The sequence below is a fragment of the Equus przewalskii genome, chromosome 17 (assembly GCF_037783145.1).
Source record: "Equus przewalskii isolate Varuska chromosome 17, EquPr2, whole genome shotgun sequence".
Lineage (NCBI taxonomy): Eukaryota > Metazoa > Chordata > Mammalia > Perissodactyla > Equidae > Equus > Equus przewalskii.
The window spans coordinates 52,924,317-52,948,979 of record NC_091847.1 but is presented as its reverse complement, the minus strand read 5'-3'; the positions used below and the strand labels follow the sequence as shown (position 1 = coordinate 52,948,979).

Below are 24,663 nucleotides of genomic sequence, written 5' to 3'. Positions count from 1 at the left end.
TAGTGCTGGGGCTGCAAATCACATTCCTGTCTGCAGGATCCTTATCCAGTGGTCTTGGTGCTGCACCAGTAGTTTTCAGTTTATTTGTGTTTTTTAAGCAGAGAACTCATTTTTTCAAACAGAAGCAAAGCTTTTCTGGGTAAGGTGGGGTGTACCTGCCTTATGAGGTGCTCTGTGAGGGGCTCCGTGAAACTCCCAGCCCCCACAGAACACGGTGTGAATAACCCTACACTTTTCCAAGCTGCCTCACACTGTTTTGCCCATTTTGAGGATATAGGATGCTTACAGGATTTTGCACAATTTCGTTCTACATGAAGTTGTTGCATTTAATAAATGTCACTGTGATTCTCAGTCACTTGGTCAAACCGTCATGGGGCTTGTGTCAGCTGCAAGACCACTTCACTAGGAGCATTGTCTCCTTTCTTCTCCCTTCTCTCCCCTAACCCCTGAGGCTCAGTCATGACCCTCTCCGCCCTGTTCCCCAGGGGCTAGAATCCCAGTCCCGCTTGTCCCATTAATCATGTATCATGATTAATCATGATCCTTTCTGAATCATGTGAAGAATCATGTATACTTTCTGGATATGATTTGCCTGCCTCCCTCATTCATCCACCCACCCAATAAACACATATTAAATACCCACTAAATAAAATCATGTGAAAAGGCCCAGCCTAGTGACTGGAACACGGGAGGGTGCCCCTTCATGTCCCTATGTCTGCGCTGACTGGCTTCACCAAGACAGTCTCCCAGGTTCCTTCCATTGCAAAAGCCTATTGCTCTTATGCCACCCTTTTCTCTTCCCTGGAAGGTAAAAATGGGGTGCTTGGCTCATTTTCACTGCCTGTGTATCCTGTCCTCTCCCCACAGTCGACGCACAGTCCCATGCCTCCACCAGAAGTTACTCCACAGAGGAAGAAAAGTTAGAGAACAAATGTTCCATTCTCTGGAGTTGCTGGGTCCCTGGGAATAGCCGAGTGGCATCTAGTCAAAGAACGCCCTTACCTAGGGAAGAAAAAGAACAATGGGAAATATTTCCCATTTTGTAAGTCTAGAGTTTGCTCTCTCAACAGCGTTTAAAAGAGGTTCTTGCTCAGTCTCACCAACTGAGAGCACGTTGCCGTTTATGCTGAAGGTGCTGCTTCTCTTGCCTGGTGTCTGGAGCTCTGCAAACACTGGGAACTGATCCTTCTCTTTCTAAAGGTGAAACATTCATGCCCCCAGATTTTTCCTAAATTCACTTCTTTGCTTTTAATTTCAATCACATAAGATTTATTTATTCAAAATAGTTTTAAGAGACATGATATATTCCACAAAAGACATTGATAATCTTACCTACAAGAGGTCATTCAGAAAATTCAAAGCATTGATCCAATATAAATGGTTAGAAAATATTTTTGACATTCTGGTTTTTTTTAATTTTTACAAAAGACAGATGCTTTGCTTAGGCCATAGTTCTTATATAATGATCTTTTCTCTTTCCAAAAGAGCAGAAGTAGCGATCCAAACCACCAAGCCACTATAAATTCAGCAGTCTTTCTTCTCATTCTGCAGATGTACGTGGGGTTTGTAAAAGAATCTAGCCATATCCTGGATTATGTAACAGTGTGCGTCTTCTGTCTCCATGGGGCATCAGGATAGTGTGTGTGTGTGTGTGTGTGTGTGTGTGTTTTTTGTGTGTGTAATTGATTGGATGTCTGGGCTAGCAGCAAGGGTAGCTGTTTATTTCTACCAGTCATTTTAGTCTGCTAGTCAAAATTGGCCATTCTGTTCTTTGAGTGATTTTTCACTCTGAACTGAACATTTGATACCCAGTCCAACTAAGCCAAGAGCCCGTCAATGTTCCAGTCCCCCCTGAACACAGCAGCCCGCATGCCCTCATCCACAGCTGTGGATCTGCACTGCTGGTGAATAAGAGGAAATGGAATAGCAGGATGGGTTGGCCATGGGCTAGTTTCCATTCGTGTGTTAATGTTCACATTGCATCCTTGGTTGGACTCCTTAACTTTAATGTCAGACCAGGAATCCTTTTTTTTTAGTAGGAAAATCTTTTCATTGGAAAATGTCTTAAAACCAAAGAAAATGGCAGAGGAAAATTGTGATGTATTGTAAATGGAAGCTGGTGGTATGAGTTCCTCCATATCCTTTTAATCTGTTGCTGTTTTCTTGGACCTGCCTGTTAGAAACATTGACTTGTCTTTTCATGAAATGTATTCTGTGAAATAGCTCCTTATTCGCTTTTATTTATATATTTAGTTTATTAAAGTTACGTGTTGCTGTTTAACAGACCACCGCAAAACTATGTGGCTTAAAACAACAATTGCTTACAAGTCTGCCATCTAGGCTGGGTTCAGCTGGGCAGCTCTTCTGCTGTCACACTGGGGCTGCATTCAGATGGCCGGTTACCTGGGAAGCAGGGATGGCTGGGCTTCTCTTTTTCTCCATGTAGTGTCAGGACCTCTCACTCTCCAAGTGGTCCTTCCATATGGACTTCTTACCTGGTGATGAGGATCACAAAAGCAGAAGCTGCCAGGCCTTCTAAAGGCTCAGGCTCAGAACCAGCAGGGTGTCACTTCTTCAGCTTAGTTTTGGTTAAAGCAAGTCACAGGTACAGCCCAATCAAGAGGAAGGGACTATACAAGGTGCGAATACCAGGAGGCATGCTTCATTGGAGGCCGCCAATGGGACAGACTACCCACAGTCATTCTTCAATCAAATGATACTTATCAAGTGCATGTCATGTCCCAGGCAGTGAGCATACGGTGGTGAACAAGCAAAGCACAGTTCCTGCCCTTATGGAGTTTACAGTCTATGGGGAGCACAGGAAATGAGGAATCAGAAAATTGCCATACAGAGCGGTGAGTGCTGCGATGGGAGGAGTGCTAGGTGCCCTGGAAGCATGCCTGGACTTCATGGAAGGATGGGGCCGAGTTCATCCTGTAGAGATGGGTGACGAGGGTTGCTGGCAAAAGAAAGGCATCCTCCCAGGCCAGGAGAAAAAGAGAAAACAAGGCCCTTCCATGAAACTGAAAGAAGTTTTGTGTGGCTAGAGAGTAGAGCGTAGAGAGAGTGGCGTAGGTGTGTTTGATGAGAAGAGAGGAGAAGTCGCACCTAGAGTTTGCAAAGTAAAAGGCCAAGAGTTAAGCAAGAGCCTCATCACACGCTGAGGGCTGGGTAAGCCATTTTAAGAAGATAGACTTGATCTCAGTCATGACAGGAAGAGGATTTTAAGCAGATTTGCCTTTCAGAGAGATCACAGCTATAGCAGACTGAGAATGGAGGTACCTGGGCCCGGAGACCCCCAGGAAACTGTTCTGGGGCCAGGCAAGGGAGAGTGTTGGATGGCCAAGGGGATGGAGCTCAAGGGTGGAGTCCAGAGATACTGGAAGGTAGAATCTACAAGTCTTGATGATTGATTGATTGGTTATGAGAATGACTGAGAGGGAGGAGGTGGGGGTGACCCTCAGGTTGGCTTGGGCAACCAGTGGTGGTCTCATCCACTCCATTGCGGAACCCTAGAAGAGGGGCAAGATTGGATCCCATTGGGGTGGGCTGCAAGTACCGAGGAGAGCCAACTGGAATGTACCAAGTTTGATTCCTGTGGGTTTTAGCCACTGCAAACCTTTTTCAGACTAATATCTTGTGAGGTCCCTAGCTGCTGCTTAACTTCCGCACCTCTCTCTCACACTGTTCCTTTCTGCTTCTCCCCGGCCCTCCCACGGAGAAGAGTAGAGTGGCCGGGTCTGAGGCAGGGGTGTCCAGGGATGTCACCTTTTTGAACCTTCCACTTTGAGAGCAGTGGGTTGGAGACACTGGTGATGGAGAGTTACAGGATTTGAGGTTGGTGTCCTACAGAGAGCACCTCGGGTCACGGGGTGGAGAAGTGCAAGGGCAAGGGGATTGGGGAAGAAATTGGAAAAAGGAGAAGAGAAAAAAAACCAAGCCAGTTAGAAGAAAGTTCAGAAGTCACTGAAGACATAACAAAGGCAAGGAAAATGAGTCATCTGAGGAGAAAAAAAGGAACAGAATAGAAAAGGCAAAGAGAAGGAGATGGCTCCACAGCCTATGACCTCTGTCGTGGAAGATGCTAGAATGTTATGTTTTTATGCCTCCTTTTTACATCTTCATTCTAAAAGTTAGAAAAGTAAGGGTTTTTTCCTGAAAGCCTCAGAGGGCCTTCAGGTAAGCTTTCTTGTTATGTAAAAAAGGAAATGAGCAGTTAATATACTAAGATAGTACACTGTGGTAACCTCCTTTTGTGGAAGAAAAGGATCCCTAAGAAAAGAAAGGGACACACAAACCATTAAAGTGAATTTTTAAAAAATTGTTATCTATTCCTAAGTGATCTGACAGAGAAATATCTGTAGCCTGAGAGAAAGGAGAGAAAGCAAGTCCTCGTGATCAATTTTTAATAAACATAAATGGTATAATAAATTATGCATGGAGGAATGGTATAAAGCATTAAACAATGAAGGATAAATAATTTAAATGATTTAAAACTGCCTCTGTCTTATGTTTGATGAGTGAGAACTCTATTTGAATTTTCTCTTCAAGGAGATGGAGGGAGATTTTTTGAAGGGGATTGTTCAAAACAGACTTTTTAAAGGGAAAATCATGTGGTGGTCTGCCAGGAGAGGTTGTCAAGCACAGAAATGCCAATGTCCGTGATCCCGTATCTCTTGCTTCTGTGATAGATACACGAGTAATGCTTTGCTGGTGGGTGGCATTCTATCAGACGATCGATGGTGGAGGCGCTGCCCATCTTCAAGAAGGCTGAGACTCGAAAGCTCGTTTCAGGTGTCCAGAGGGACTTTGTAGGGCACAGGACTACAGTGATGTCTGTTTCTTATAGAGTCTTAAGTAAGAGGTATTGTCCCTGTGTGTTGACTGTGCTCGGTTAACCCCAGTCCCCAGTATTGCCACTGGCTTACCCCAGTCTCCTTTTACTGCTTGACCTGCCTCTCTGATAGGAGTGTCAGCTTGCCACCTAAGCTGACTAGTTAGTTCTATGCAGTTAAGTTGTTCTCTCCTAGGTTCCCTAGCTCCTTAAAGGTTTTGATTTAACTTGGGGCATCTGATCGCTATGTAGCCTTAATAGAGATAGGGAAAACATCATTTTTTGCCTAGCTGAATATGTTTGATAAAATTAAAGGCCAAACATGCCAACAGATCTTGTGCCAGTTGTTTACTTTCTTGTTTTTCCAAATTAATATTTACCTAATACCCATGTAGGCATTATATTGCCCCGGAACTATGACCGCTCACAATTCAGAAGCTGATCATCTGGAAATATAATTGTAGCCATTTATGGTTGATATTCTGTAAATACACATGCTTATCAATAAAAGTTCAAGTTCAAAATGTTGGTGCACTAGACAACAGGAAACTGAACACTCACTGTAGGTGTTTGAAAACATGGCTGCAAATATGTTGACACTTCTCCCAATGAGAGGTGGGTCTATGTCCCTTTCCTTTGAATCTGGTGGGGGAAGGGGGTTGTGACTACTCCCACCGAGAGAGTGCAACAGAAGTGGCCCCATGTACCTTCCAAGGCTGGTCATTAAAGACCATACTTCTGCCTTGTTTATTGGGAACACTTGCTTTTGGGGACTTAAGCCCCCAAGAAGTCCAACTAGATGCCAGAAAGGCCACATGTAAGTCCTCTGGTTGACAGTCTTGGTTGAGCCCATCCTTTAGCCTTCCAAGGCTTGCATCAGACATAAATGAAGAAACCATCTTGGAAATGGATTCTCCAGCCCCGGTATTCTAGCGCCCTGTTTATCAATGATCCTAGCTAGGACCACAGATATTATGGAACAGAGAAGAGTTGTCTCTATTGTGAAATTTCTGAATTCCTGACCCACGGAATCCGTGAAGATAATGAAGTGGTTGTTTTACACAGCTAAGTTTTGGGGTCATTTGTTACGCAGCAGTAGATAGCTGGAATACTCACCCAACAGGGTTTCCTGGCTTTATATCTTGGGTCGGTACCATATAATGCATCATTGTGCTTACAGGAGCTTGACTGTATGAACCACCTGGTCCCATCAAAATGTGCCATATTACTGCTAGTTTTTTTCCATACAAGATAAACATGGGAGAGTTAGCTAATCAGTTAACAGATGTCTATTGAACTGAGACCCAGGGTGAAAGGTAACAAACCAAGCTCGTCTGCGATTTTATAGTTTGCTTGGAAGGATGTGTTACTGTTATTTTTCATTTAGCAGTAACTCCACATCACCACCTCTAAAGTAGAAATAACAGCTTTCCACAATGATGATGAATTAGACAACACATTAAAAAAGCACTCAGGGTTTTAAAAAAAAAGATAACACTGTTGATACACATAAACACTTAATGTAATAATTATTTTAGGTTAATGGATAATGCTAGTAGTTTGTGCCATTAAGAGCATTTACAAAGCAATATGAGCTTATACAGGAAGATCAGGCTATTAGGGCCTGAGGGAGCTCGTGCTTTAGAAGCAGCTGATCTATAATAACAGTCTTAGTACTTCCATTTGGAATCAGTCTAGTGGTCTTTTTATGTACAGATAATTCAGTTTGATTTTTGAAAATCAGGGTATGGTAGATCACAGGGCAGAGGAGAAGTCTTCATTCTTTTCAACTGCTGCATTTTCAGCCCGGCCAGCAACATAGAAAGCCAGCTCCCTGTGGGTCAAAGTCATGTTCCTAGGTCAGGGGAAGCAAATCCACGGCACATGCGATGCCAGTCAATTAGGCTGTCTCTACACATAAGTTCGCCTTGGTGTTGGCTTCATCCAAGCTGTGTGGCAGTCACACATGAGTTCTCATGCAGGCATCTGCTTGGGCATTGCTCACTGCCCATCCTTCTGCAGAGAGCTCCTGGGCACGTTGAACCAGAACAAAGGTCCTTAGCACAGGTATGACTGAAGATAGATGGGTGGTTTCTCTTTGTCAAAGACTTTCTGTCTTATTTGAATACCTGTCTTTGTTAAAAAATGTTGTCAGGAGGTGTATTTTTTATGTTTAATCCTAAAAAGAAAACTGAAAAGCTGAAGAGTTCATCCTTTTTGAGAAGAGCAGTCAGGATGGCATTGGGATTCAGTGAGAGTAGAAGGTCCGGGAAACACCTCAATATACAACAGACTGCAGAAGGACGGACAAAGGGAGTTTTATATCCAGTTTTGGCCTTAAGATCTATAAGTTACTAAACAGGTTAATTTAGAATCTGAATCAGCATTTTTTTGTTTTGAAGCTATTGTACTTTGTGCGTACACAGAGTGGACCATTTATGAAACTGGTGAACTGCACTGTGGATTTGAGAATGAAGGATTCCTCTGTTTTTCGTTGTGGGGAGGCAGTAATCTTTCATTCATTCAGGAAATACCTGCAAGGTCCCAAGCCCCTTTCTCCCTCCCAGGAGGACGTAGACCTGTAAAGGAGTGGTGTGGTAGACTACTGGTGCAATGGAGTGAGGGGGCGCAGCTCTGCCGGGGAAAGTCCAGAATAAAGAGTCTGACCCCTGAACCAAGGCCAAGATTGGCATCCCAGGAGACAGAACACCTCTCTTGGGGGTGCTTATTGCCATAAGTGTCAGTCTTTACTTTAGAGATGTACTGAGAGATGGAAAGTAATTATTTGTTTTGTTACATATTGTTTCAGATTTTTTTAAGGGGATGATAAAGCAGACTTTGGTGGGGAGCATGTCAGGGGTGTGCTTGATGGTTTTAGTAGCACGTTCTCATTTGTTAAGAGATTCACTCAGCTCTGGGTGTGCCTACCCACCCTTCTTTTCCTTTAAAAGGGCCAATAATGCTCCGAAGTTCCTGTCTCCTTTAGAGAGACATGAAACTGGCACAGGTGCTAGACAACAATAAAAGGGTTCTGTTCCAAAAAAAAAATCTGTCTCAAATCTTTACTTCATCAACTTGGCAGAAGGAGAACATCAGGGAGGGACTGCCCAGAGGGAGTGGTGGTTTATAGCTGAGCCTGAAAGCTACTACAATAGCAGGGTTTCTGAGCTACCATTGTCAGGACAGGAGGAATCATGTTGAGATAAAGACTTACCTTTGGTCCAGTCAAGTTGGCATTTACAGTTGTGACTAAGGTAGAAATTGCACCTCTTTGGAATTACTCTTGATCGCTCTTTCCTTGGTTGAGCTCCAGGTGAAGGGGCTGGCTGCCATTTATGGGCCCTGGCATGTGAAAAATATGTGTTTTTAAAGACTGGAATCACACCCAGCGTGGCACTGGTGACAACCGCAGATTCCTCTCTCTCATCTTAGGGCACTCTGGGGGTACGCTCATTGTGTGGAATGGTGGGTGAAAAGGCTGTCACTATTTACATTATTTTCTCTGTCTCTCTCCTTCAAGCATCAAGAGTTGGATTTATGTAAGTGAAATAGGCCTGTTATGCAACTGTGCAAATGAGAAATGTAATCCCAAAGTGTGTCAGTCCGCAGTTTGCAGGTTGGTTGGGGGTGCCTAAATTTTTTTTTTTTTTTTTTACAATTAGGATAGCACAAGGCAGTTTATCATTAAGGACAACCCAGGGTGGTGATGGTTTTGCTTTGTTTATTTTTATTTTTGTAACCTTAAATCCTTGTCTTGAATCAAGTTAGATAAATTTTTTTAAGCTGAATTTATACCTTTAGTTGTACATTTGGAAGCACACTACTTGTCACAACTTACCTTCCCCCTGCATATTCCTTATTGTTTAGGAAGCCTTCACACCTACAAAGTCTAGTTACTAAAAATTTCAGCCTGCTTTGATGAATATTACAGTTGATGGTGGTAATTTTCCAATAAAAAGGGAAGTATGGTTATTAAAAACAAAAACCATAATCAGCTCATTGTAATATTCCATTAACTCCTAGTCTCCCTCCACTTCCATCACTGTTATTAATGACCTACAGTGGCCCTGAAGTTAAAATACAGTTTATATAAAATGTTCAGGAAATATATTTCAATAAACACATTTATGTTATTAGCTATAGAGATGTTTGATCATTTTTGTACATAAATTTGTCCTTGGAAATTAATTGGTGAATATTAGCTTGCTTTCAATAGTGTAAGTATATCATTGAGAGATATGCAACAGTAATTTAGTAAATAACACCTTGTTTCATTGTAGGTACCTCCTAGAGCGCCAACTTTATTTCTAGAAGTTGATTGAAGGCAAAGAAAATAATAGATGCTGAGATACAAAATATAGTGTTACCCATTCAGAGTGACTGTGAGTAATTAATAAAATCTTGAGAGATGTTTATCTTTTGGAAGTTTACCTAATTTACAGAATCATGTAATTCAGCCTGTCTGCAGGCACTTCAAAATCCAAATCACAATGCGGAAAGTATGTGATAAACCCATTTGGTTGGGTTTGATGTTGCTCGGCTAGATATGACCCACACTCTAATTGTAACCTGAATAAGTCCTGAGGCCCCACGTGGCCCAGATTCTACTTGGAGTCCCATTCAAAGAAAACATCAGAAAGCCTTGAAGAATAATATCTCTCTTTAATCCAAGTTTTTCTAAAAGGCATGGCTTAGAAGTTTTACGCTTCACACCACATAAACAGCTTCTCCAAAATTCTGTTCCTCTCTCTACACTCATGGCCACTGCTAAACCTCTTTGTCTCTCTCATCAACATAGTTTTTCATTGGCCATGAAACTTTCTTAATTTTTAAAAAAAAATTATGGAGAGATAATTCACATACCATTTTCGTCCTTATTTTTGATCAGATATAAATACATCCAACTCTTCCAAATTTAGAAGCATAAAAGCTACACCACCTCCGGCTCAAAGTACCCATATGAATTTCCTGTTCTACTTCCGGGATGAACTGTGCCTCTCTAGGATGACTGGAGAACCTGTAGCTCCACTGCCCCTGACTCCTGAATGTCCTTTATTTCCTGCATGCACAGCACCCTCAGAAATAAAGCTCGTTATTTGATTCTTGATTGCATTTCTTGTGAGAAATTCTATTATAGAATTTCCTGATAATAAAATTTCTACCTACTAACATTGACAGTAGCCACCATTTATTCAGTGCACTGGCTAAGCTCTTTGAATGTAGCATCACATTCAATACTCATAAAATTATCCCTATGTTACAGATGAGAAAACTGGGAACCAAAAGAATAAAGGAATCCACTGCAACTAGTAAGTAGGGGATCTAGGACTTGAACTTAGGTAGTTTAGTTCCAGAATCCTTCCTTTTAGGGATGGCATGAGCTTGTTTACCAATTCTGTCGTATTCTATATGCTCTTAAATGTGGAGGGGAGGGATGCATCAGAGTAGGAAGATTGTGCAAATAGGCAATTAATTAGATGTTCTCTTGGTCCCATGTTATGAATGTGAGGAAGACACAGATTCTGAATCAGAGCCACAAATCTGCGTATACCCATTCATGATCTCTCCCAACACACTTGGTACACTTTTGAATTGTTTACATTGCCTTGTATTCTTCTATTCTCTATTCAACCTAAAAGAAAGGAGCAAGAAATGTGTAAGAGTGTCTTGGTTCTTAGGACTGTCCACTACCTCTGAAGTTCTGTATTTATGAGGCCTCTTAAAACGCCTGGGTGAATGGCAAGGCTTTTTGTGTGTCCCTAGCCGGTCTTTTTGTGAACAAGGGGATTTGCCATATCCTTTCAATGTTTTGATCATCAACAAAGATGAATGAGGGGCCTAGTTATTTGGAATTCAGCTGCATGATATTGGAAAGATCCAGTTTGATTGTTGTCATAGGGTCCTGTAGTATGCCAAAGAAGAATGACTCCACTAGGTAGGGCTCTGGCTTCGAAGACAGCTAGCCAGAGAACTTGGTAGTTCTGGTTTACATTACATTACAGTGGTATAAACAAATGTACCAGAATGCAGTGCATCAGCGAGAGAACTTTCTTGATCTTTCATTTTCCCTTTATCTGCTCCAGGGGCTCAGAAACGTGGTGCATGGTGTCTTTTTTTGTATAATTGCTAATGAGGAAAGCCTTTGGCATGACATAATGCTCCAAAAATCCCCCAGGGTCAGTGTAGAAACAATTGCCCTGGGGTCTGGCTGGACTGTTTGACCTACATTGTGAAGCACTGACTGCCAAGGGCGTGCCTTGCTACAGTTCCTCCCTGCACAATGTGCGTGTGGCATGCATGGGTGTACATTTCTGTCAGAGACCGAACAACGAGGAGACGGTTTTGGTGTATACTGGAAATGACACTGGACTTTGGGTTTAGTCAGAAGCTTTGGGTTTAAATCCAGTCTATCACTTATTTACTTGTTTGAACAAATCTCTTCAACTTTTGGAACCTTAGTCTCCCCTTTTGTATTATGAGAATGATTAACGTTTAATTCATAAAATGTTTCTGAGGCTAAATTAATTTTTTAAATATGTTAGAACAGAAACACTCTTTTATGGTATTTTATCACTTCTTTGTGGTCCAAATCAGGATGTCAGTCCAGTAAATTGAGAGTTACCAGCAGGTCTTTAAATAGTTGCTACACCTTTGTTCCTATTCCCTCCCACCCACTACCCTGGGATTCCCCGTGAAAAATTAAATATGGAATTTTAATGTTAACCTTCATTCAAACATGAGTACAAACACACCCAAACAATACCTGCTTAGGTCTTTTATGCCCAGAGATTCTCCCATCCCTGCACTGGTATCAAAGCTTTAAAAAAGTGAAAACTCATTTTAAGGGGAAAAAAAGGTGCGGATTCTTGTTGACTACTGTGCTTTCTTTAGTAGACATTAGGAAACTCAGAATTCTAGCCTCTGAGCAGGTCTAGCAACATTATTTTCTCATCTGAATTCCCCAGCCCTTTAGAGGTTATGTTTAGATTCTTGTGATCTTACTGTTGACCTCTTGCCTAATTCTAGAATAGATTCCTCAGCTGATGATGACTTCTAGTGACTGGAAATGAGGTAGCAGGAACCCACCCTGACAGCCTCTCTTCTACAGGCACTTCTGCAGATTTCCAGAGTGCCTGAATGTCTCAGAGTCCAGAATTTGCAGATGCATTCCTCAGAATGTTCCTTGCTATGTCCCAGCCACCGGGTTCTTGGCTGTCACTCTACCCCACACTTACCTACTTGCTCTGTGAGAAGCTATAGCCAGTCTTTCTTATAGGAAATGGGGGAGGGAAGTGAATGGAGACCTGGCAGTGTACTCTTTTAGAAGGGTTTCTGATGCCTTTGTAATGTCATCCCCCTTCCCCCCAACACACAAAAGTTATTACTGTTATTAACATGAACCTACCATTAAATTTCCTAAAACAATGGACTGACCTTAGCATTTAACAGGGTCCTACTATGCAGTTCTCTGATGTTCACCAAGAAAGATCACATATATTTGATCTTTAGGAAAAAAGTATAGGTAGGATTTCTACACCATTGGATATTAAAACAAACACACAGCCAGGGGTAGAGGATACTACAATAATAAAAATCATGGTCAATGAGCAAAAGTAAAGAAGGGGGGGGAAAGAAGAAGAAAATATAACAGAATACGTATCGTAAAATGGCAGGAATAAGGTAAACATGTAATGATAAATGTGACTAAGTTAAATTCCTCTAATAAAATCAGTGACTCTCAGATTGATTAAAAAAATAATCTAGCTATATTGCTGTCTTCAGGAGTCATGTGTGTACCAAAATTACACAGGAAGGAAGAAAATAAAGAGATAGGTTAGTGAATGCTAACTAACAAAACAAAAATAGGGATGGTAATATTAATATTAAAAAGTGTAAGATTGAATGTAAAAAGAAATATTAAGCAAGACATAAAAGAATAAGAGATATGAGCAAAGAAGAAGATTCAATAATAATAAACCTTTATGCACCAAACATCTTAACGCCGAATTAGATAAAGCAAAATCTGTTAAAGATACAAATAAAATAATACAAATAAAAATATAATAAGTTAAAAATTTAAAAACACAAAGTTTTCCATAATCATAATGGGAGACTTTAACAGAATGTTTTCAGAGTTTGATCAGGTAGACAAAAATAAGTAGGAACAGAAGATTTAAAATAACGTCATTATCATTATTGACCTAACCCAGCAAATAGGAAATACACACAATTTTTAAAAGGACCATGGAGCATTTACAAAAACTGATGAAATACTAGACCACAAGGAAACTTTTCAGTTAAACAAGAAGTAGACATACTGGCCACATATAATAATAACAGAGCATTGAAAAATAACATGAGATGGCTCCTGGCCCCACCTCCCTCCCAGCCTTGAAAACTAAAATATGATCCTTTTATATAATTTTTGGGTCAAAAAAGAAAATCATTACTGAAACCTATATAGACTATTATAAAATTAACAATGAGAATACAATGCATTGAAACATGTGAGATAGGACTAAAAATAGATAAAATGTTAAGGCTTTTATTTAAAAGGACTGAAAATAAAGAAAATAAGCTTGTAATTTAAGAAGATAATAAATGAAAAATTTTAAAAAACAGTAGTGGAGGGAAATAATGAAGGTAATTTATTTACCTTTATTAGAAAAATGATAATTTTTTCTAATAAATTTTTCTAATTTATTAAAAAAAATTAGATTGGCAGTAAAGCAGAAGTGCAGGGTTGATGGGAAAGCTGCTGGAATGAGGATGGAATAAAAGACACTGTCCCTGTCCTCATTGCCACTTAGGTTTGGTTGAAGTAAAAAGTATGTAAAGAAAATAATTAGGGGACAGGACTGTATTCAGTAACATGCCCATTTATGAGCTATAAATGGTAAACCTACCTGCTGCAAAGAGTAGCATTAGGCTCTGAGTCTTTGGTGTCAGTCTTATCAGGGGGCCCTGGACAGCTTATTTAGCCTAATTTGGTTAGCTTATCTGTAAAGTAGGGATCGCAGTACCTACCTCACAGGATTGCAGTGAGAATTAAGTGAAAGTATGGATGTCAAGAGCTTAGCTCCGTGCCTGGCACGTGGGAAGAGCTGGAAATGGTTGCCTCAGAAAGTCAGTGTAGCATCTCTTTCAGTCTCTTCTGGATGCTGATGAGATGATTAGGGCACTATCAGTGTCTTAGTACACTTTACACAGGAGTAGGGCAGAAAATAGTGTTTAAAGTAGCCAAGTTCTGCCTACCCGGATGAAAAGAGTAGGCATTTCATCTGTGACTGTGAAGTATGCCCATGAGGAATGGTTGAACAAGTCTCTGTCCATTAAAAGAAAAAAATCTGTAAAGCATGATGCTCCCAAAGCAGCAGTGATTCACGAGCTGGAGAGAAGATCCTGGCTAGAGAGAGAGGAATGGCCAGTTCTGCCATTCTTTAGCAGTCGGTTGGCTTCTCCAGCAGGAAAGGCAGAATCAGGGAGTCCTTTCTGATCTGCTTCTGACCAGTGAGCACTTTTACTTCTCATCAAGAGTGAAACATCCTTCTCGCAACCCTTCAGTGTCAGCATTAGGCTCCTCAGGCATGATGATGGATTCATGAGATCTTGAAAAAGTGACACAGTGCAGGGAGTTGGAGAGTAAACCCAGAAAAAAATTGAAAAGAATTTAACACCCCTCCCCTTTTATCTATATTTAGGACTTGATGAGAATTTGTGGTTTGAGGTAAAGTTAGAATGTGTCTGGGAGCAGGTAAAAATCTTGGGGTTTTTTAATGTCTGTAGATGTTAGACATCAAACCACTTTAATCAAAATATTTGCTCAGTTGGGGAAAAAATCAATGAAAGTAGTTAAATGACGTCTGTGGCCCAAACAAAAGCTAACGGACTGCTCTGCTTCCTCTGTTTCCAAGACATCATCAGCTGTAAGGTCTACCATCAAATTAATGACAGGTAAGGAGGAGGGAAAAAAAGACATGATATTAAATGTACACTTTGATTCCAGGAATGTTAAAAAATGAAGGAAAAAATCGCTACCAACACAGACGTGCATCTTGGAATGAAGGAAATGCAGACCTTGACTCACTTGGTTTTTTGGTGTTTTCTTGCTGGTAGAGGCTGGGACTAATTTTATGAAAGCAATTTAAAAAAGACTTTTACTAATACTAATTAGTAATTATTAATAAAATTGAAGGCAAATAAAAATTTTCTCAGGTCTGTGGATTTCTTTTCTTTCATTCTCTTGTTAAGATGGAAAAAGTCATGGACGGTTGGGGGTAGTATACATGATGAGCCTGGAGCATCTTGTAGTGCCAGAAAGTAAGGAAGGGCTCACAAACAAACACTATTGACAGGAGTATGTCAGAGGAGCTCAGGAACCAACTGAAAGAGCTCCCAATGGCCAAAGGTGGAACAATTTGAACAAGAAAATAAAGTAGTGTTGAATTATACCTGAAAGTATAAAGCAAATATCTTTGAGGCCATACTGATATAAATAAATGATTGAATAAATGAATAACAAATCTTCCATGCAGGAGAATTCCAAATAATTTGTATAAATGCTCTACCCTCAAGGTTTTCCTTCCGGAGTGTACGCTATGGAACAAATGGGGAGCAACTTTACAGTAGAGAAACCTGGCAGACGCAACCTCAGGCGATCAAGGCCAACATCAACAGTATTAGCTTATGTTGACAGTGTACATGCTTGATATGATAGGATTAAAATGGTACTTTGCCTCTGTGGTCTTCCTCCAGATAACCCATAACATGAGAAAAATGTTAGACAAATCCCAATTGTGGGACATTCCACAAAATGCCTGACCAGTACTCCTTAAAACTGTCAAAGTCATCAAAAACAAGGAAAGTCTAAGAAACTGTTGCAAACAAGAGGAGCCTAGGAGATATGATGACTAAATGTCATGTGATGTCCTGGATGGCATCCTGGACCAGAAAAGGACATTGGGGAAAAACTAAAGAAATCTGAATAAACTATGGACTTCAGCTCATCGTAATCTATCAATATTGGCTTATTAATTGTTACTTATATATCATACTAAATGTAAGATTTTAATAGTGGAGAGACTGGGTACAGAATGAGTGGGAACTCTGCTATCTTCTCAGTTTTTCTGTAAATCTATAACTGTTCTAAAAAAAATAAAGTCTTTTTTGTTTTGAGGAAGATTAGCCCCGAGCTAACATCCGCTGCCAATCCTCCTCTTTTTGCTGAGGAAGACTGGCCCTGAGCTAACATCCGTGCCCATCTTCCTCTACTTTATATGTGGGACGCCTGCCACAGCATGGCTTGCCAAGCAGTGCCATGTCCGCACCCAGGATCTGAACCGGCGAACCCCAGGCTGCCAAAGTGGAACGTGCAAACTTAACCACTGCATGACTGGGCCGGCCCCTGTTAAATTTTTTTTTAAATGCCTAAACAGAAAAAAAAAATTCACGGACAGGAGGCCAGGTTAGAAATTTTAAAGAAAAATTGTAAAGCGTTTTCTTAAGACCTTAAAAAATTCCACCCAGAGCATGGCTTAAGAGAACATATGTAACTGTTTAGTTGAAAAATGGAACTGGCAGCTTAACTCAGAATGTGACACTTTTAAATACATTCAAATGGAGTCATTCTTATTTATCATCTATGTAATATTTTCTTTTTCCAAGATGGCCAAGTTTTACCATTATTCCTATTTTAAAGCTAATGCTGTGCTCATAGCCATGTTGACTGGCTAATCTAACTGTTCAGTTCCATTAGAAAACCAGCCGTCAGCTGTCAGAATGGTAAAGCAGTTATGCGTGTTTCCAAAGGCAGAAATGCAATCGTGTGGCAAGACTTCAGAGTTTTACTGTTGTCCAAAGTTCTGACTCTCAGCACTCGTTTCCCTGCTCGGTGTTCTCACACGGAAAACTTCATTGGGGAATTATAGGGTAATATTTCCAAGACTTGGAACAGTGAGCTTGTCTATGGTTAGCTTTCTGAAAAAACAAAAAAATCCCTTTAAAAGCACTTTTTAAAAAGGAATTATGCCCGGGTAGCCAAATAGAAACAACTTTGGGGTTTCTGCATTGAGTCAAGCCGTACAAATCGCAGAATATTCCCCTTGGTCCAGGACATCGTTTTACACCCACACACCACTTCCTACGTCCACAAATCCCAGTAGGTTTGGGCCCTGCAGAGAGCTCGGGGAATTATAAAAGGAAAGAGGAAGGCACTGACCACAGCACAAGAAAGCTAGAAATGGTACCTTTGGGCTTCTTGCTTGGTCCCCCCTCAGCTCCTCTCCAGTCTTGCCCACTGTGGAGCACAGGGGAGCACGTCCGGGCACTCTCTCTGGTGCTCTCAGGCCAGCCTCAGGGTCCCCCACGTCCAGGGTTCATGTGCCATCAGGAACCCACCACCGTCCATCCCGCAGGAAGACCATGTCACCCTTTTTCAGGGGAAACCAAAAGGCTGGGATATTTTGGAGGCCAGCAGGGGAGAAGCGTCTGCCAGTTATTTGGCCCTAGGAGACAGAGTACCTGCCTTCCTTTGCTGAACAGAGAATTAGGGCACACCATCTGACAGCAGGACTAAATAGACTGGCTGTGAACTTGAGACTGTCCCAGGAAACTCAGAGTGAGTGGCCGTTGTCAGTGCAGTGTCCAGAAATGTGAGTTGAGCCCTTGGTGTGCTCCTTTGTGGCGGCACCCTCCAGAGAGGAGCCTGGGGACATCCAGGACTCAGGGCCATGGCCGCCCTGCTCAGCGGTCCTGAGGCCACAGCATCGAGGCCTGTCCTGATGACAGGAGAGCACCTGAGCCCCAGGCTCTGCAGTGAGCGGACTGCCCCATCTCACCTGCATCCCCAAGATGGGCGACCTAGGGCTTAGGAGTCTCTGTCTCTCCCTTCCCCCTGCTCCCTCCTGTGGAGCCAGAAGTGCCAGGAGTCCAGACATTACTCTCCCTGCCTCCCTCCCAGGTTGTCTCCTCTCCACCTGTGCCCTAGGGACGCCCAAAGCAAGCTGAGACGGCTGGCCATGGCTTTAGACACAGGGTTACACCAGCGTGAAGCGATCTTATCACATGCCTCTGACCGCTCTCAGAGAGGCAGTCAGAGAAGGTGCAGTGAGGAAGTATAATGTCACATGCAACATTTACAGGAAACTGGCTAGAAGACAGCAGGGGAACTTGAGAACTGGGTCATTTTCAGCGGATTAAAACAACACAGGTTAGTGCTTTCCCTCCACCCCTTGAAAAATCTTTCATAGCCGCTCTAAAATACCTCACTGGTCCTTTCCTTAGACTGTCTTTAACTATTTTTGTAAGGTGAAGAACTGCTCTGGCTTGAATGTAAGCGCCGGGCGGAGCTGGAAACCACACGTTGTTAGGGGAACAAACATCGAGCCATTATCGTGAAAATGAAATTCTCAGAATCTCTGATTTCCCTGTTTAGAACTTCTCCGGCTTTAAAAAAAAACCTTCAGATGTTCATTCAATAACTTATTTCATGAAATTCGGCTGAGCCTCTCCTCAGGTTTACCTATTAGCATAAATCTGAAATGAGACAAATCGGCTTGTGTTTGCCGGCGTACGCAGGGTAGAAAACACAGAAATTTTATGTGTGAGAACATGCTGTAAGGCTGTGCGCAAAAGTTGGTTGTTTTTGGTGTATTTTTTGTCTGGTAAAATCTTTTGGCTTTATTTCCTGTTAAACTCATTTCTCGTATCTTTATAAATTCTTAAGTTCCCTTTTCTTTTATATTTTTTCTGCCCTCTTCCTTCCTTGTTTTTTTTCTTTCTTTCTGTTACTAACAAAATGAGAGTAGAGAAGAAGGGGTAGGGGGCAGCTTGCATGTGAGATGAGGAAGTCCCCTGCTTGCCCCAGACTTGCAGGTCTGAGGAGCAACCAGGTTAGACTGTCACCAGAGCCTCGTGCCTTCACTTCAGCCTGTGCTTCCTTCCGTAAAGGAAGACTTGAAGAGTGGAGGGAAGAGCCAGAGAGATGGTTAAAGAGTTGGAAATTAGAGTCCAGAGATAGCAGGATGGCCCAAGATGATTATTCATCCTATAGCCAATGAGGGACAGTGTGGTAAAGAGCTTCAAGACCATAAAAGGCTCTTATGCAATGACCTGCTGCTTTCAGACCTGTATGAAGAAGGAAAATGTCTCAAATCTGAGTTAGAGGAATAAGTAAGTACATTCTTGGGCGGTTACTAAGCATTAGAACAAGTTAGCCGGAGAGGTTGCTGAGCTTTCTTCTGGAGCTTTTTGAAAACATACTAGATGTCGTCTGCGGCTGTGCTCATGTGTGGGTAGAGGCAAGGAGACCAATGAAGGGAAGAGCCCAGCGTTGGGAGCTTCTTGTTTCATCTCTTCCTTCCAGCCCAGAGTGTTCTACAAAGTTCTGTACTGAAAAACAGAATGACAGAGGGGTGAGGGGTTAGTGGACTCGTGTTGTTTGTATACCGGTAGCGCAAACTAACCAGAACAGAGATGAAAGAGAAAAACCATTGTTGGTTATGTCCTCAGAGTGCCCTCTTTTTTTCTTTCATTTTTTACTACCGTGTCGTGCAAGAAAATGGAGAGGAAGCTGACAGAATAAGGGAGGATTCTAAGTGGGAGATCTTAGCCCAAGTGGTTTCAGAAACCCTGCTCTAGCTCTGACAGCAGCCCCCATTTCCATCCGGGGTGGGGGTGGAGGGGAGATTGGACTTGGTATTTGAGCCCCTTGCATAAATAAATATGGGAGGACACCCATGGAGGGGAACTGCGGTGGGAAGGTCTCCTGCAAATGGCACCAGGAGTGTCACTCAGCACCAGAAAGAGGCTTACAGCTTGGCGGTGGCTGGACATCCCTCGAAGGAACTCTTCTTTCAGTTTTGTTTTGCTTTTTAAATTGGTCATAGAGCTTTGTTGTTCGGGGAGTTTTGTATTCTGCTACTCTGCTGCTTGTAGTAGTAAAGGGCTTTTTATTTTGTTAAAATACTTTCCAGATGGACCTGCCGTCTTTTTTGTAAATGCATCCTTCCAAAAGCTGTTTCCATTTCTTCTGAGGGGCATCTGTTGTCTCCCCGGCCATTTCTCACCCCCTTCTCCAGCTGTCCACCTTCACTGTGTTCCTTTGTGTTTGAGATTCAAGAAAGGTTTATAAAGTGTCGTTGTTATGCGGTGCCTCTGATCCCCAAACCTGGAAGTGGTTCTGAAAAAGAGGAGGACACAATGGCAGAAGGTGGTAGATCGTGTGAACAGTGGAGAGCCCCTGGAAAATTAATCTCGGGTGTGATTTTTAGACAGGAATTCCTGCCAAACTGAAGACTGAGTTCAGTTTCAAGGTCAAAAGTAGAAAAAGATAAAAGTCGTCACCTCTCACCTGAAGGGAAATTGGTGAATTTGCTGGGGAGGGAGTGCATGGGTATGTTACTGAATTTGGTAAATAAGAAGAAGAAGGGAGCTGACCTCACAAGCCCCTCTTCTCCTGGACCCCGACGTAGAGGCAGGCCTCTTCCCCCCAGAATCCCAGATCGTACAGAGTGACACTTCAGAGTCAGCATCCACAGATGTGTGGGTGGCCTGGGTTTCAGAGAGATGAAATGGTGAGAGATACAAAACATTCATGGTAGTAGGGAAAAGGAAAATAAAAAATAAAACTGATGAGTGCAACCCTCACAATTGAATTCATCCTCGGTCATCTTTTTGAGTTGGCGTGCGCAAGTCTGGAGGCCAAGCTCTCTGGGCTTCTCAGAGAGAAGGTCTTGGGCCTGTGTAAGGTATTACTGTTGTTATCATTGCTGTCATACTGGGAAGTATTGGGAGCCATAGGTTTGTTTTTTTAAAGTGTGATAAAACATAAAATTTACCATATTAACCATTAAGTGTATAGTTCAGTAGTGTTAAATATATTCACATTGTTGTGCAACCAATCTCTAAAACCTTTTCATCTTGCAAATGGAAACTCTATAACCATTAAACAATTATTCCCCATTTCTTTCTGCTCCCAGCCCCTGGTAACCACGTTCTCCTTTCTGTTTCTATGACTGACTATTCTAAGCACTTCGTACAAATGGAATCATATGGTATTTATCTTCTTGTGACTGCTTTCTTTCACTTAGCGTAGTATCCTCAAGGTTCACCCATGTTGCAGCCAGAATTTCCTTCCTTTTAAAGGCTGAATAATATTCCATTATATGTATATTCCACATTTTCTTTATCCATTCATCTGTGGATTACATTTGGGTTGCTTCCACCTTTGGCTGCTGTGAACATGGGTGTACAAATACCTCTTTGAGAACCTGCTTTCAATTCTTTTGTATATATTCCCCAAAGTGGAATTACTGGATCCTATGTTAATTCTATTTTTAAGTTTTAGAGGAACTGCCTTACTGTTTGGCATAGCAGCTGTACCATTTTACATTCTCACCAACAGTGACCAAGGGTTCCACTTTTTCTGCATCCTAGAAAATACTTGTTAACAATTTGTTGTTGTTGTTTGTCATAGCAGCCATCCTAATGGGTGTAAGATGATATCTTTTTAGTTTTGATTTGCATTTCCCAACAATTAGTAATGTGGAGCATCTTTTTATATACTTGTTGGCCATTTATATATCTTCTTTGAAAAACTGTCTGTGCAAGTCCCTTGCCCATTTTTTAATGAGGTTATTGGGTTGTTTGCTGTTGAGTTGCAGGAGTTCTTTATATAGTCTAGATATTAGGGAACCACAGATTTTTAAAGTGTCACACGTGCAGGTTCTAATGTCCACATTGTCTGTTATGAGGCAGTTGCCTCCTGTCGTCTACATCCCTAGGATGGAGCATGAGTTTCAATGATAGGATTTTTTTTTTCAACAATATGAATTTTATCTTGACTCTGAAATGCTACACAAAATCTCAGTCGTTTTCAGCTTATAAGGAGTTCAGTTTTTGAGAGTTGATGGAGGAGAAGAGAAGAAAAAGAGAAAAGAAGAGATAGCTTGGAGAATGCTTTTTATTCCTTCCATGATTTATGCTTTTTTTGCTACATAAACTTCAGGAAAAAGCCTTATCCTCTATTCTGTTCACTACAACCAGCCTCCATGCAAGGAATAAACACACGTTCTGAGAATCATCCAGTAATTCTGTCTTCTTATGCCACCCTCCCACCAAACCCACAGATGTGAAGATACCTCAGAATACAGGATCATTACCATTTTCCTTCGTGAATGCCTCAAATGAAATGTTATATTTTGCTTCTGGGTAGTAAGGACCTAAAGAGAACTTGGGCTGTTGTCCCAAGAAAAGGAGCAAGAACAGTGAGACTATTCTGAAGGCATGGCCATGGTGTTTATTTAGATTATAGATTTTCTGGAAGGAAATGGTGGGGAAGGTGTGATGGACAGCGTGACGCAGTGCTGTGTGGTTCTTCTGCTGCTGCAGGTGCTGTCTTCTAAATAAAATATCGCTAATGCTCCTGTGTACTCTCTGACACTTCCAGAGAAGGGATTGCCTGTATGACTGATTGATTTTTCACTCCGCCATTTCGATTTCCCTCCATTTTTCCATCAGTTAGAGTTGGTGCTTGTTTCCAAAAAGATAAAAAGCCTCTTAGTGTCTCCCCACCCCCAAAAAGGGCATCAGAAAATGAAAATTATTTGTTTGTTTGTTTATGAAAGGACAGAGAAAACTTTTCCTTGAAAAGAATAAACTGGGAAAAGATGAGTCCTTGAAGCGGAACCCTGTTATGGTGCCACAAACCGAATTTACAAGGCACTTACTCCTGGCTGATGTGACAGCCTATGCCAGTTCCACCAGGAGGTGTTCATATACTACTAGCTTTGTAATTCTCGATACTGATTACAGGTTACTGCCTTGAGACTGTCTAACTAGCTAGATACCACCAGAGTGTGTGTTTTGATGCTTTCTGGTATGAATTAGTCTTCCTTTCTGCTTTTGTTTGTGTCTGGATTTTAATAATATGTCGTATTTTAAGTTCAGTCGTTGTATTGTTTTGTAATCCTAGTGTGGCTTAAAAACGAAGTCTTTTTTTATAGTAGGATACATGTTTGCACACACACAAATATATATACTTTAATGGGGAAAAATTCTTTATGGCATATGTTTCCTCAATTAAAAGTCATCAGCTGATATCTTGGAACCTACAGTTATTTGGAATATGCTGCTAAGTTCAGAGTAGGAGGTTATGCATATATAATACCTATAGATTCATTTGAAGGGTTTGCTAGTAAATTGGTTTTCTTTCAGTAAATCACTGATTTGTTAAATGGTAATTCAGATCATCTCCTTTCATTTCCAGGCCAGCTATGGAAAGATTTAGTCTTCCTTAAAGTCTTTAGAGACTTAGGGAATGATCTCAACCTCTGAAAACTGGGTGTGGGAACAGTGGAGAGTCTGCCCAGTACTTCACCAGCCTGCTATGCAGAAGGCTGCACACCGAGAGCTGTTCAGGGAAGGGAATTGGTGTTCCAACTCTGCCTTCTCACTGCGGTGTGACTTGTTAGGAAAGTCCCAGTTTCAAAAGTCATTTAACTAAACAAACATTTTTGATGAACTGCCACCAATGCTTTGCCTAAAACCTCTTTCAAAGCAAACAGCGTATGCCTTTGCTGTTTCTCTTCTTCCCTCTGCTTTTCCTCCTCTTTCTGCTCCTGACTCTCGCTCCTGTCCTTTCACACCCATCACCTTGTGAAAATACAGGCCTAAGCTCACCTGTGTGGACAGCATGCCTCCTCCTCTAGCCCTCTCTCTGTAAGCTTTTTGTTCCTCTTCCCCAGAGCATTTAATAACTTTCTCTGCAAAACAGGGACAAATCAAGGCTGATGAGCATAGGTACAAGAATAAAAATGTTTGAGAGATTTTCTACAGGAAAAATAATTTGGAAAAAAATAATGTTGGTATAAGATAGAGCCTGACGAATCTCAGAGGATGGATAGTTTACTTTTTAAAATTTCATGTAACGATTCATAAGGAGGTAGCAGTAGGGGAAAGGGAATTGAAAAGGCCAGAGGATAATTTTCTCTAAAGACAAAAATCTTAGGTTATTCAAAAACTATTTTTTTTCTCCTACTTCAGTGCCAGGAACATCTGGCCTTGGGAAAAGTTTAGGAAAGAGGCTTTCAGATGCTGGTGTCATTATTTAAAACTTAAAGAGGTAGGTGAAAAATTGAATCCTGGATTTTTAGAAGTAGAGGGGACTTAGAAGGCTCAATCCTCTCATTTTCAGATTTGGAAGCTGAGGCCCAGAGAAGTTAGGTGATGTGTTTGTGATCAAAGTAGCTAATTAGTGAGAGTAATGGTCCTGACCCCAGCACAGGTCACCAGCTGCAATGTTGAGGGTCCCAAGGACTTGGAATCTGAATAATAGGTGCCCCTCTGGGGTCTACAGAGGCCAAACCCAGGCCTCATAGGAGTCCCCCAAGAGACTGAGGAATTTATGAACTCCCGGAACTCCAACTAAGAGACTTCTGCTTAATTCCTGGGAGACAGCACAGCAATACAGGTGTAATCTTGTAGATAGATACCTAATCCATCCTACCTGGAGAAAGTTTGTGAGCAATGAATGGTGATAGTCTTTATGGAGCAAAGGAGAGGACAGCCCAGAGAGGAAAAATTCCCAGTGGTTCCACAGGATTGGCCAGAAAAGAGAGACTCTGAATCTTGTGGATGTGAATATGGATTGAGAGGGGTTGTCCATCGTGAAGTGTGGCTGGAGATCAGGGCTCACCATGGCCTAGAATAAGTGGTCCTCAAGAGGTTTACCCATCCTTAGCCCTGATTCCAAGATCCCTGAACCACCTCCTGAGCACTAAATCAGCGTCCTGGGTACCATTATCTCAGAAGGGTGCATTCTAGACAATAGA

General features: G+C 41.6%; 1 protein-coding gene across 5 annotated transcripts in view; it reads left to right on the top strand.

Annotated features, from left to right (window-relative positions):
* WIPF1 (WAS/WASL interacting protein family member 1) overlaps positions 1 to 24,663 on the top strand; it is a 112,393-nt gene that overhangs the window by 23,824 nt on the left and 63,906 nt on the right. The window contains exon 1 of one of the 5 annotated variants that reach the window (XM_070580225.1): positions 17,905 to 18,041. The exons of 2 other annotated variants lie outside the window; for them this stretch is intronic. The gene's annotated coding sequence lies outside the window, so the exon portion shown is untranslated. Of the gene's footprint in view, positions 1 to 17,904; positions 18,042 to 18,665; positions 19,004 to 24,663 lie in introns of those variants that run through there. 2 more of the 5 variants (XM_070580224.1, XM_070580226.1) reach the window with 2 other exon arrangements.